This window comes from Mustela nivalis (assembly GCF_964662115.1).
Source record: "Mustela nivalis genome assembly, chromosome: 5".
Lineage (NCBI taxonomy): Eukaryota > Metazoa > Chordata > Mammalia > Carnivora > Mustelidae > Mustela > Mustela nivalis.
In genome coordinates this window covers 38,518,065-38,532,315 of record NC_139024.1, presented here as the reverse complement: position 1 = coordinate 38,532,315, position 14,251 = coordinate 38,518,065, and the positions used below count along the sequence as shown (strand labels likewise).

General features: G+C 33.4%; 1 long non-coding RNA gene across 1 annotated transcript in view; it reads left to right on the top strand.

Annotated features, from left to right (window-relative positions):
* LOC309864266 overlaps nt 1–13,083 on the top strand; it is a 44,500-nt gene extending 31,417 nt beyond the window's left edge. The window contains exons 2-4 of the long non-coding RNA XR_014311423.1: nt 1,285–1,328; nt 9,321–9,386; nt 13,013–13,083. This is a non-coding gene — a long non-coding RNA (uncharacterized lncRNA). The remainder of the gene's footprint in view (nt 1–1,284; nt 1,329–9,320; nt 9,387–13,012) is intronic.
* Nucleotides 13,084–14,251: the final 1,168 nt, after the last annotated feature.

The window sequence follows — 14,251 nt, the reverse complement described above, 5'->3', positions numbered from 1 at the left end:
CTATACTTTCTTTGGTGCAGTTTGTCTTTTTCCATTTTTCTAATTGAATTTTTTTTCCCCTTTACTGTGGAAATTAGAGAGTTTGGTGGCTAAACTTTCATCATCTTGACAGAATCATTTTTAGAATAAAAAATTTAAATTTTTTATGGAATCCAATTTATCTATTTTTTTCTTGGTTAGTTCATGATTTTGGTGTCATATATTAGAACAATGTGCCTAACCCCAGGTCAGGAAGATTTTCTCCTATATTGTCTTCCAAAAGTTTTATAGTTTTACCTTTTACATTAGATCTATGATCCATTTAGAGTTAGCTTTTGTAGAAGGTTGAAGATTAGGTTTGGGGATCATTTTTGCAGCTATTGATGTCCAGTTGCTTCAGCACTCTTTATTGAAACGGTCCTTCCTCCTCCACTGAATTGCTTTTGCAGCATTGTCAAAACTAAGGTGAGCGTATTTGTGTGAATCTATTTCTGTCACCTGATATTTGTAATTGAATTCATTGCAGTGAAAGGGAATGTGGGTGTTGGACCCACTCAGGCATAGATGCTATAGTCACATATACTTATAGATATCTTCTGTTACACACTCGATACTGATGAAACGTGGATCTGCTGTGACTTCCTTCCACCAAGCACAGCCCAATATCTCTAGCCTACTTTATGACAGCCAGCTAGTGGAGTAAGGACATAACTTGGAGTGGTGGATGCCTTTAAGTTTATATGGAGAGAAAGTGTCATGTGGATTCTCTTTAAAGAATAATTTAATAAACACAGGGAGAAAATATATTGTATAAATGGTCATTCCAGTTTCTTTAAAGGCAATTTGGAAAAAAAGGCATCCTTTAAAAACAATGAGATTTATAAAAATTTTTTAAAAAATTAGATTTATAAAAATTCATTCCATGTTCAATAAAATATTAGTTAGAAATGTGTAAAATTCAATTACTCTTCCCCATTTTTTCCATATTGTACATGCCTATTTTGCTATTTTTAGGTGTAGTACCCAGAGTTCTAGACATTTAGATTAATATTCAACAATATAAAATTGTTCTCATATGAGGAAAAGAATGACAAGCATCACAGCATGAAAAAGAAAAACTGGGAATTTGAAGAACTTACCTGATCATTTGTGGATTTTAAATCCTGGGTTTATGGATCAAGCAGTACTTAACTTACTTAATTTAGTATTTGCTGATTGCTTACCATATTAATAGTATCATGATATTCATAAATGCACTCTATGAAAACTTTATGTGTATATAAAAATGATCCTTTTTCTTTCTAGATATTATCAATGTGTTTTTCTTGAGGGATTTTACCTTCATCCAAGTAAGTTTTATTTGTTATAACTTCACTTACAAAGAAACTCCTCTTCTAATGATATTTACAGTGCATCAAAAAAGCTGTATTACAATTTTTTTATTGTAACACATAATATAAACATAAAACACATAATATAGAATTTACCGTCTTAACCATTAAGTGTAGACTTCAGAAGTGTTAAGTACAATTACACAGTTTTAAAACAGATCTCCAGAACTTTTTTTATCTTGCAAATCTGAAACTGTATAATCATTAAACAACTTCTCTAACCTTCCTTCCCACTCAGCCCCTGATAATCACTGCTCTACTTTCTGTCTCTATGAATTAGATTACTTTAGCTATCTCATAAGTGGAATCATGCAGTATTGGTTCTTCTATGGTTTACTTCACTTAATATAATGTCCTTGTGGTTTATCCTTGTTGTAAAATGTGACTATTTTCTTTTTTTTTTAAAGCTGAATAATATCCCACTATATGTATATTTAAATACATACACAATACATACTATATATATTTTTTATTAGCATGTAACATATTATTTGTTTCAAGGGTACAGGTCTGTGATTCATCAGTCTTACACAAATCACAGCACTCGTCGTAGCACATACTTCCCCCAGTGTCCATCATCCAGCCACCCCATCCCTCCCAACCCTCTCCCCTCCAGCAATCTTCAGTTTGTTTTCTGAGATTAAGAGTTTCTTATGGTTTGCCTCCCTCCCTCATCCCAACTTGTTTCATTTTTCCCTCCCTTACTCTATGATATCTGTCTTGTTTCTCAAATTCCTTAGATCAGTAAGATCATATGATAATTGTCTTTCTCTGATTGACTTATTTCCCTTAGCATAATACCCTCTAGTTCCATCCATATCATTGCAAATGGCAAGATTTCATTTTTTCATACATGCTATATTTTGCTCATTCATTTGACCAGCAGTGAACATTTGGATGGCTTCTACCTCTTGATTGTTGTGAATAGTGCTGCTATGAATGTGGGTGTGCAAATATCTCTTCAAGACCCTACTTTTGAATCTTTTGGGTTTTTACTTAAAAGACTTTTGAGACATATGGTAGTTCTATTTTTCATATTTTTGAGAAATGTCCATAATGTTTTCCACATTGGTTGCATCATTTTATCATCCCACCACCAATGCACAAGTTCAAATTTTTCCACATTCTCACCAACTTTTGTTAGTCCCTATTTTTGTGTTTTTGTGGGTTTTTTTTTTTGATAGCCATCATAATGGCTAATAAGTAACGCTTCATTGTGATTTTGAATTGCATTTCTCTGATGATTAGTCACGTTAAACACCTTTTAAATGCTTGTTGACTATTTGTATATTATCTTTGGAGAAATATCCATTCAAGCCCTTCGGCCACTTTTAAATCAAATTATTTATTTATTTATTATTTATTTTGCTTTTCATTTGTAGTTCTTTATATTATACATAGTAACCTCATATTAGATATATGATTTCAAAATATTTTCTCCCATTCTATAGGTTACCTTTTCATTATTCCCGTTGGTACACATTTTTCTGAGTTTTTCTATTTTCGCTTTTGCTCACTGTGCTTTTGTTGTCATATTCAAGTTATCGTAAAGCACAATACCATGAAGTTTTCTTCTAGGAGATTTGTGGTTTTGTGTCTCTAATGTATTTCAAGTTATTTTATTTATTTATTTATTTATTTATTTATTTGAGAGAGGTAGGGGAGGGGGAGAGAGAGACACAGAGAGAGAATCTTAAGCAAATTCCACGCCCAGGGCAGGGCCCAATGTGGGGCTCAACCTCATGAACCTGAGGTCATTACCTGAGCTAAAATCAAGAGTCAGACACTTAACCAACTGAACCATCTAGGTGCCCCTTGAGTTAATCTTTGTAAAAGTTATATATTAAGGGTGTTACTTCATTCTTGTGCATGTAATTATCCAGTTTCCCAAAACTGTTTATTGAAGAGAGTTTTCTTTCCACATTGAATAATCTTGCCTCTGTTGTGAAAGATCATTTGACTATATATGTGAGGGTTTATATGTGGTTTATTTCTCTATTCTTTTCCATTGGTCTATTTGTCTGTCTTTATGTTACTACCACACTGGTTTTCATTACAGTAGCTTTGCAATATGTTTTGAAATTAGGAACCGTGAGTCTTTCAAATTTTTTTTTGTTTTTCAAAATTGTTTTTGGCTAAAAGAGGTTTCTTGAGATTCCATACAAATTTTAGGGGTATTTTTTCTTCTTATTTTGCAAAAAAAAAAAAAAAAAAAAGTGTCTTTGGGCTATTAAGTGGGATTGCATAGAATTTGTACATCTCTTTAGTAGTTGGATATCTTAATAATATTTTATCTTCCAAATGAGTAAATAAGAGATGACTTTCCATTTATTTGTGTCTTTTAAAATTTCTTTCACAATTGTTTTGTAGACTTTAACTTAAAGGTTCTCACCTCCTTAGTTAGATTTATTCCAAAGTATTTTACTCTTTTAATGCTATTGTTATTGAAATATTTTTCCTTAATCATCTTTTTAACTTGTTCATTGTTAATGCATAGAAATATAGCCCAGCCTGGGTGTTGACATTTTATTCTACAACTTTGCTGGATTCTTTAAGTCTAACAGTTTTTTAATGCACTCTTTAGGGTTTCTACATGTAAAATCAGGTTACCTGTAAACAGAGATTCTTTTACTTCTCCCTTTCTGATTTTGTCTTTTTTCTGTTTTTGCCCAGTTGCTCTGGCTTGGATGTTCAATACTAGGTTGAATATGAATGGTAAGAGCAGACATTCTTTCTTGTTCCTGAGATTAGATGGAAAGTTTTCAGCCTTTCACCATTGCTTATGATGTTAGCTATTTATTTTTTATAAATTTATAAATTTTTTATTATGTTGGGGTAGTTTCTTTCTACTCCTAATGATTTTATCATGCAAAACGGTTGAATTTTGACAAATGCTTTTTTTTTTTTTCCCCCCTGCATTGGTTGAGATTATGGGTTTTGGCCTTTATTCTGTGAATGTGGTTTATTACACTGATTTTCCTATGTTGAACTATCCATGCATTCCAGGAACAAATCTTACTTGGTCATCATGCTTAATCTTTTTAATATGCTTTTGAATTTGGTTTTCTAGTATTTTATTTAAAAATTTTGCTTCAGTGTATATCAGGGATAATGGTCTATAGTTTTTGTTTCTTGTACTATCTTTGGCTTTGGTGTTGAGGTTATGCTGGCCTCATGGAATAAGCTTAGAAGTATTCATGTTCTTTCTTCTTCAGTTTTTTGGAAGAGTTTAAGGAATGAAGCCCACTAGTCCTGGGCTTATATTTCTTGTGAAGTTTTTAATTACTAGTTCAATTTCTTTACTCATTATTGGTCTGTTCAGATTTTCTACTTCTTTAAGATTCAGTACTTTCAGCTTGTTCATTTCTAGGAATTTATCCATTTAATCTAGGTCAACCTGTGTGTTGGCATACAATGTTTAAGGTATTCTCTTATAATCCTTTTTATTTCTGTGGTATCAGTTGTAATGTCTCCTCTTTCATTACTGATTTTAATTAAGTATTTTCTCTTTATTTTTTTTTTTTAAATCTAAGGTTTGTCAATTTTGTTGAACTTTTCAAAAACCAACTCTTACTTTCATTGATTTTTTTCAATTCCCTGTTTATCTCTGATTGAATCTTGTTAGTTCCGCCTTTCTATTAGCAGTGGGCGTAGTTCTTTTTCTAGTTTCTTGAGCTATAAAGTCAGGCTATTAACTTGAGATCTTTTTACTTTAATGAATGTATTTATAGCCATAAACTTCTCTCTTAGTACTGCTTTCACTGCATGCTATAACTTTTGATATGTTGTGTTTTCATTTTCATTTTTCTCAGGTATTTTCTAACCTCCTTTGTGACTTCTTTTTTCCCCATTTGTAGTTTAGAGTACATTGTTTAATTTTCACATATTTGTGTATTTTTTCAGTTTTCTTTGTGCTATTGATTTCTAGTTTTATTTCATTATGTATTTGTATAATTTCAGTCTTCTTGAATTCAATAAAATTTGATTTGTGGCCTAACATCTGGTCTATCCTAGAGAATGTTTTATGGGCACTTGAGAAGAATGAATATTCTGCTATTACTAGAGCAGTGTTCTGTATATGTCTGTTATGTCTAATTGGTCTACAGTATTGTTCATTTCCTCTATTTTATTGATCTGTTTATTCTATTATTGAAAGTAGAGTTTTGAAGTACCATCCCATTATTGTGTTATTTATTTCTCTCTTCAATTCTGTCAAGATGTGTTTCAAATATTACAGAGTTCTGAGGTTTAATTCACATTTGTAATTGTTATATCTTCTCAGTAAACTGGCATTTTTATCATTATCTAATATCCTTATCTCTTGTAACAGTTTTTAAATTTAAGCCCAGCTGTCTGATATTAGGTTAGTATAGCCACTCCTGCTCCCGTTTGGTTGTAACTTGCGTGGGAAATCTTTAGCTATTATTTTGCTTTAAGCCTATAGGTGTCCTTAGATTTAAGATGAGTCTTTTGTAGACAACATATAATGGGGTCCTGTTTTTATATCCATTCAGCCAATCTATGTATTTTGATTGAGGAGTTTAATTTATTTACGTTGAATGTAATCAATAACAGGAAAGATTAACTATTGCTTTTTTGTTAAATTTTTTTAATGTCATGAGGTTTTATTTTTGTTCCTCCCTTTCTCTCTTACTGTCTTCCTTTGTGTTTCATTGAATAATTTTTTGCAGGGACATACTTTGATTCATTTCTCATTGCCTTTTGCATACATTTTAAAGCTATTTTTCTGTGGTTATTATTGAAATTACATAAAACACTTTAGAGTTAAAGCATTTTGTTTTGAACTGATAGCAAATTAATTTCAGGTGCACATCAAATCTCTCCTTCTTTACAACTCCATCCTTTCCCACTTTATGTTACTGATGTTACAAGTTATATCTTTAGATGTTACTACTTGTTAACACAGATTTATAGCTATTTTTTTATGTTTTTAACACTTAAATTCTATAAAACAATATCACAATAGTAAAGGTTACTACATGTATTTGCTTTTACTGGCAAATCACGTACTATCATATAGCGTTGTGTTGCTCTCTATGTTCTTTTATAGCAATTTGAGAGATGTTCTACAACATCTCTTGTAGAACAGGTATAATGATAATGAACTCCTTTAGCTTTTATTTATCTGGAAAAGTCTTAATTTCTCCTCCATTTTTGAAGGACAGTTTTGTCAAATACAGTATTCTTGATTGACAGATATTTTTCCTTTCAGCACTTTGAATATATTATCCCCCTTTCTGGCCTTCATAGTTTCTACTGACAAATCTATTGATAATCTATGGAAGCTTCCTTATATGTTGTAGAGGTTGATTTTCATTTGGTGCTTCTAAGATTCTCTCTTTGTCTTTGACTTTAGACAGTTTGATTATAATAATTCTATGTGGTCTCTTTAACTTTAGTCTAGTTGGTGTTCTTTGAGCTCCTTGGTAGTAGGTATCTGCATCTATCCTCATATTTGACAAGTTTTCAGTCATTATTTCTTCAAATAAGCCCCTTTATCCTCTCTTTTCTCTTCTTGAGAGTCTCATAATGTGCATAGTGATAACATTCCATAATTTCCTTAGTTTCTCTTTGCTTTTTTTAAATTGTTTTTGTCTTTTTTCTTCCTTTGACCTGATGATTTTAAATAATCTGTCTTCAGCATCACTAATTCTTCTTTCTGCCTGATCAAGTCTGTTGAATCCCTCTAATGAATAGTTATTATATTTTTCAGCTCTTAGAATTTGTTTTTTTCCTAATATTTTCTATCTCTGTTGGTACTATCCTTTTGTTATGTATCATTTTCCTGATTTGATTTAGTTGCTTATCTGTGTTTTCCTTTGGCTCACTTAGCATCTTTATATGTATTTTAAGTCCTTGTCAGGCTACATTACTTTAAGGTTGGTTTTAGAGTTTTAATTTGTTGCTTGTTTGGACCATATATTTATATTTCTTTTATGCCTTGTGATTTTTTTTTAAATGCTGGGATTTGTACATTTGAAGAAGCTACTGCCTATCTAAATCTATGTGTATCATCTTCTCACAGAGGAAGACCTTCACCAATTAATCTGACTAGAAATTCTAGGATCTTGCAAACTTTCTGATCTCTTGCTTCCCTTGTTGTCTGCCTGTGAATCTGTAGCCCTGACATGTTGGTTGTCTCTCTTTTCAGCAGCTTCCAAACTCTGGCCCCAATCTTGTCTGCATGCAGAGGTGACAGAAACCAGTCCCTCAGGTAACCTCCCTAGATAAGTTAGAACATTGGATTCAGGTCCACTCTTTTGTTTTCCTCCTGAGGAAGGAACTCTGATATGGAACATTCCTTTTGGTTGCTCCTGAGATGTTGCATAAGGGATGAAGCATAATTGGATAGGCAAGTGTGTAAATTTTTCTTACCCATTTCACTGTAAGTCCTTCACAGTTTTACAATGACTTAGGCCCTGTAGCTTCTCAACTTGTCTCTAAAGTTCTCATAGAGGTATTCTGGTCCATTTATTTTTATAAACCCTGTGTCACTGTGAAAGGAGGTCCTGCAGCCTCTTAGTCCAAAATTTTGCTGACCTCATACAAAAATAGTTTATTATATTTTGATTTTGTGCAATGAAGACCCTATACTTTGCTACATCAAGAGTGACATTTTTATTTTACATTATTTAATTTTTACTCATTGACAAGAACATGCAAAATATCATGAAGCCTATTTCTGAGTTCTTTTTATGTTAAGAAATTGTATTGCAGAATGACTTGAGCTATGTCATGAAGAACTTCTAGTTTATAAGGATTACATACTTATATTTACATTTCATTTTGAAACTGTTTTAAACCATAATTGAACATAAAGGGATTTACAGATTCGATATGTTATAAAATTTGTTGCATTACCCATTTTAAAATTTCTTTATTGCTTTATCCATGTGAAGAACTGACTTGATACAAAGGTAGCCTTCAAATATGTAATCAAGAAAACGCACAGTGAAAAGTCAGGAATGAGAAAGAGGGACAAGTCAAAACTTAGGGTAGGGTATAAATGGGTAAGGAATACAAGACCTGAATTCTCAATGTCTCTCTCTTTCAGTCTCTCTCTCTCTCTCTCTCTCTGTCACTCACTCACACACACACATACACCAGTGGTCAGTCAGGTCACATGAAGTTTGGGTGAAAAATCTCAATAAGATGAAAGTGCATGGGGCCAGTGACCCACACTTGCTTCACTGGAGGGATTCAGATACAAGTCACTTGACAGGTTATCTGGCCTAATCAGGTATGGTTTTAATGGACAGAGGACTGATGGAGCTCTAATGAGTGTTATTAATGGAAGGCCTGATTAAGATTTAATGCATATTGGGTATCTAGAGTGTTACATAAATTAAATACATATACATATATGTGTGTATATATATTTTTGTGTATACATGTTATGTATATAACATAATATATGTCTTTATGTATATTAAGTCATGAATACATGAATATTTGGTACCTCATGACTATTTAGTGTCTATATGATCTTTTCATCCGTCTCTAGCTCACATCCATATGCTTTTCTTTCTTTATGTAGAACATGTCTTCCAAGTTATTAATTTATTTATTTCTTATCATCTTTGACTTTTACCTATATCATTGGTTTTCTTGACTTCTATAAATATAATTTCATATTCTCAATAAATACCATAAATATTCAGAATAGATTTTATAATAATAATGTCTATTCTAATTCCCCCCCCAAAAAAACTAGCTACAGAAATAATTAATAAGGAAAAGGGTAATTTCCATTAGGTCTTATACACCATTAGTTAAGACATGGGGCCCAGAGAGGAAGACACCATGACTCATCTTTTTAAACATTTCTTTTCAGACCTCTCCTTGTCCGATACTGGAAAATTATACTCTTCCTCATGGGGAATATATCTTGCCTCATCCTTGCCTCATATATCTTGCCTCATCCTTCAGGAGCATACTGTGGATCTGAACTCTGGCTGGACTTGGTCACCAGGAACTTAAGATGTAAAATGAAGGGTAAGGAAAGCTAAGGATCATTAAATGACTCTAACTTGTCAGTTAATACCTGGTAATATTACTTTGTTAAGTCTTCAGAACTACTTAGGAATAGAAATTTTTATTCCATTTATAAATTTACTTGCTTGAGCTCACATAACTGCAAAGAAACATCACTGATTTTAAAACCAGAAGTCGCTGATACCAAATGCTATGCTCTTTCTCTGTTTCTTTCTCTGAATTTCTTGTTACCCCAGGGCCTGTGCTGAAGTCCCTGGCTTCAAAACTGTTTTATCAGAAAGTAACTGCTACTCAGACCTCCTTTACATGATCAAAGTGGACCACTGTGTGTGCCATTTCTTGTTTCTTTGTCCCCCTCTGGTAAAATAGGTGGTAATTAAATATATGCCCTCTTGATAAATTAGGTAAATGTTTTTCCCTCCAAGGAAACACAAAAACATAATTCAACGGAGGTCTTCCTAAAGGTGATACAAATATAAGAATTTAATATGAAAAATATATATGTCCATATATTCCTCTACAGGGAGACCATTATCTCCTTCGGTCAACATATCATGCAGTCTGCAATTTACTGTATCTTAGAAAAACTAACCTGGACACAACCTCTTATCCTTTACAAGAACACAATAGAACAAAAATAACAAAGGAAAACATAACCCATAAACCCACCCAAAAGCAAAAGTAATGAGTATGAGCCTAGAAGTTCCAAGGTCACTTGTACATAATAGGAATCATAAGATCCCCATCTGTCTCACATGACTGCTGTGAGATTCCAAAGAGATCATGTGAGTGAAGGTAATTTATAAAGTGTAGATTACTACAGAGAAAAAGAGTACATTTCTTACAAGAGCATTCACTGCAACCCTTTCACTTTTAGATAAATCCCATAGGTGACTAGCTACCATCACAATGTTTTGCTCCTTGGGTCTTGGATTGTAGAAACAGTTTCCACTATAACTGCATTTGATCAATGCCAACAGAGCTCCATCCCAGCCAAACATGTGTCTCCTCTGGGGGGGGGGGAATATATATATATATATATATATATATATATATATATCTCATATTGCTAAATACCCATCATTTTTGAAATGTTTTTTTTTCATCAATTATTTCCCTTCAGAAAAAAATAACTGCTCTCAAATTACAAATAAAAAAAGAATTGATAATGTTGATTTGGGCCATTAATAACCTTCTTTGTGCCAATATCTGAACATAAAGAAGAAAGAAACATATGCTTCTGAAGAGCTCTTTGTCTAGTCGAGGCATGTGCTATTACTCATTAGAGCTGAGCCCTGTCAACCCAGGAAGGGTCAGGGAAGGAAAGCCCTTTGTAAACTAAAATGCTTAACCCAGCCATTATGTGTTCACTGACAGAAAGCTCCAAATTCCCAGATCCTTAAAAATCAAATAAAAAGTTTTTAAATGTCATATAACATTTACTCTTGTACCACAAAGCATGAAATCCTTACATTCACGCACTCAGCAATCATGCATGGACTACCTGCTATGTCCTAGGCTCTGAGCTAAGAGCTGGCAATAAAAAGAAGCACAAGATGCATTCCTTTGTTTTTAGAAAGGTCATAGTTGAACTCTTCTGTGAAAAAGGAACGAGTAATGAGATAATGTGGGAGAATGTCTGTTTTTCAAAAAGTGCAAATTTCTATAGAAATAGAAGTTATTGTTATGATTAAATAATTGAGTTATGCCAAAGTTTTCACTCATAGAATTGGTTCTAATCAGATTAGAAAAAAAAAAAAAATATATATATATATATATAGTTTATCAAGGGAAAGGGAACCAGACATTATAATACCATTTATTGAAATCTCTGCTATTCTTTTGTTTAGACCTAGATCTTAGTTAAGATTAAAAAATCTTTGAAAATTATCCAAAATACTTAAATTTTGAGAGCAGAGAGACTCAGGCTAAGTTGATAAGCCTGGTCAGATTAATTACTATAAAAGTAAACCCAGAAATCAATCATTTTGTTAAAAATAAATAAACTCCATTTTAAAAAGTTTTATTGGCCGACTCAGCTACAAACCACTTTAGTTCTAAAGAAGTTTACTGACAAATTACTTTCTTACCTAACTTTAAGCTTTTAAAAAGTGAAAAGACTCTATTATGCTGCCATTCGGTGTGATTTAGTGATCTGTGTTTCCTGCTATAAGTAATCAACATCTCTTTTTGGCTTGTTTGCTTTCCTTTCGGGTGAATTTAAATTTAAAATATGCACCTCTTTCTTTTATTATTATTATTCCATATGTGTTCATAGGAATCAGTTACAGAGGCACTCGCTATCTGGATGCACGGAGAATGCACGCTGAGTGCTCCCGGCCCTTCCTAAACCCTGCTTACCTGCAGCATTTAATTCCGCCTGTGGGGGAAAATGAACTTTTGGTTACTTCCTGATGCCTCATCATTGTCACTGTTAACCTGTCACATCAGATGCATACCTCCCATGGCTGTATAATCTTGGAGAATATAATTTCCTTCCCACATCCCATCACTCAGGATGACTTCTTGTAACAGCTTCAGAGTACTAAAAAGCCTTAAGCGCCCGTCATCACGTGGGCTAACACCTTGCCTGAAAATGACATTGAAACAGTCTCTGAGAAAACATCCTGTGAGTGGTGGTCTAAATTCCCACCGTAGCCATCTTGCTGGTCTCCCTAGAGTGCAGCTCTGCGGAAACACTGATGGTTTCTGCCGCAGAGAAGCTGTCATCATTCGCTCTGGGGCCTTGCCTGGGATGCCCAGAGTTCAGACTAGATTCCTGCTGCATGTTTTCCTGCTTTCAGACATGGCAATGGGAATGCTAAGAGACAGACAGGTGCAGACTGACTGTTTCAATCTGCTGAGCACTTCTGTTTATTATTTTTCCTCATCCCCTTGTGTGTGTGCTGTTGCATTTTTGAAGCTGCCATTCTGTAAAGCATACCTTCTAGGTAGTTATTTAAAACCTGACACTGTAGTGTTTTAGTAAGCATAAATTAATAAATGCAGTTTGGGATAAGGTTCACCACTCATTTAAGCACTACTCATGGGGACAGGATGTTAGAAGTGGACACAAAGGTCAAGAACACATAAGCAAGGTGGATGGTACCTGCGAAAGATAAGAGCCAAGTATACAGTACCAAAGCAAGAAACAGTATCTAGTGTCCCTTTCATAACATCACAGTTTATTCGAGTACTTTGCCTGAAATTGTTAAAGACCTCTGATAAAACAATTGAAACAATCTACTATTATGTGTAACCAATAAAAACCCTTGTGTGCTCAAAGATTTAAGATTCTAGGGAGAGCAAATTCAGTAGGCATATGTCTGGTGTGGATGTTCGGTAGAGAGGGAGATAGGTTGGTGAGGGCACCCTTCAGAGGTGAACAGGGATCTGGTGATCTTGTGATAAGGGGTGAAGGGGAGAGTGGAATAATACAGAGAATGAAAATTATATGAAAGAGAAAAAGAAGAAAGGGAAAAGAGATACCTTTTGCTAAAATAAAATGAAAATTTCCATTTATGTCAATATTTCCATTTATGTCAATATATCAGTAAACATTAGAATATTGTTTCTAAAATTTTCCAGGTGTTTTCATGATTTCTTATTGTTAATTTTATTTACAGATCTAATGTTCAGTAGATGAACAAGAATGAGACAAATGTGGAAGCTGAGGAAGTCGTAGAAGCAAAAATCAGGTGAAAACAATAGGTAACATTTGGCAAGCCTGTATGACCACAAAAAGCAGGAACTAATTTCGACCCGGGGAAGGTCTGTTAAAAGCTTCCTCCAAAATTTCAGAGTAAGATGAATGAGTAGAATAGTGGCCAGTTGCTTTACCACAATTTAGGTAGTTTGGATTAAATATGATAAAGAGAAGTATGTTCTCAGCAACTATTTGGTACACAAACTATTCTATGGAAATAATTTTGTTTGTATCCAAATACTTATCACGGGAAATAATCATGTTAACATTTATAATACTCAAATACCATCATACTGAAATCAAAATTCTTGCAAATTTCCTTGTGAGTATTCCTCTTCATCTACCGCGCAAAGGTGTGGGGGAATATTCACTGTGTTAAAGTCAATTAATCTGTAAGTTGCTTTGCTTCCTAGTGCATGAACTATAAGATTCTCCACTCTTTTGTATTTTGTCAAGGACAGTGAGATATTTGCAATTAGTTGTCTGATGTCTGTGACATGGATACAGTTAAAGATAAAAGAAAATAGATGCGAATCATGGTAGTCTATTTCACTCGCATTTTGTTGCCTAAATATATATATTTTTTTGCTTTTATATTTCAGACAGGACTGTCACCCAAGGAAGCCTTTTATGTAGGTAGACAATGGGATTTAGGTGAAAATAATAGTAACTTTGAACTGAACTCAGAAAGGTAGGTTAATTTTTGCACAACTGTATGGCATATTGGTATTTCAGTAAAAGAATTGCTGAGTTCAGATTTTCTCAACTGAATTCTGAAGTTGAGTTGCTACGATCAATTTCTCAGAAAAAGAAAAAAAAAACATCTTTATAGAGGTTTAATGCAGATTGACACATGGAACACAGAAATAGATCTTCACAGAATTTCTCATCCTCCTTGAGCTTCTATAACCAAGAAGAGAGCATCTCCAGTGGTAAAAATAAAACAGAATGCAAATTCATCATAGGCACAGTAGTTTTATATACAAATCAAACTGATTTTAAGCAAGAACATCTGTGCAAACAAGATTGTAAAAGGTAATTTCAAGGCTACAAAGGAAGAGAAATATGTTGATTGGATTTTAAAATAGACATGTTAAATGTGTTAAATACACCTACTGTGATGTGAGATGTATGACATAATTTAATAAGTTTATTTAAT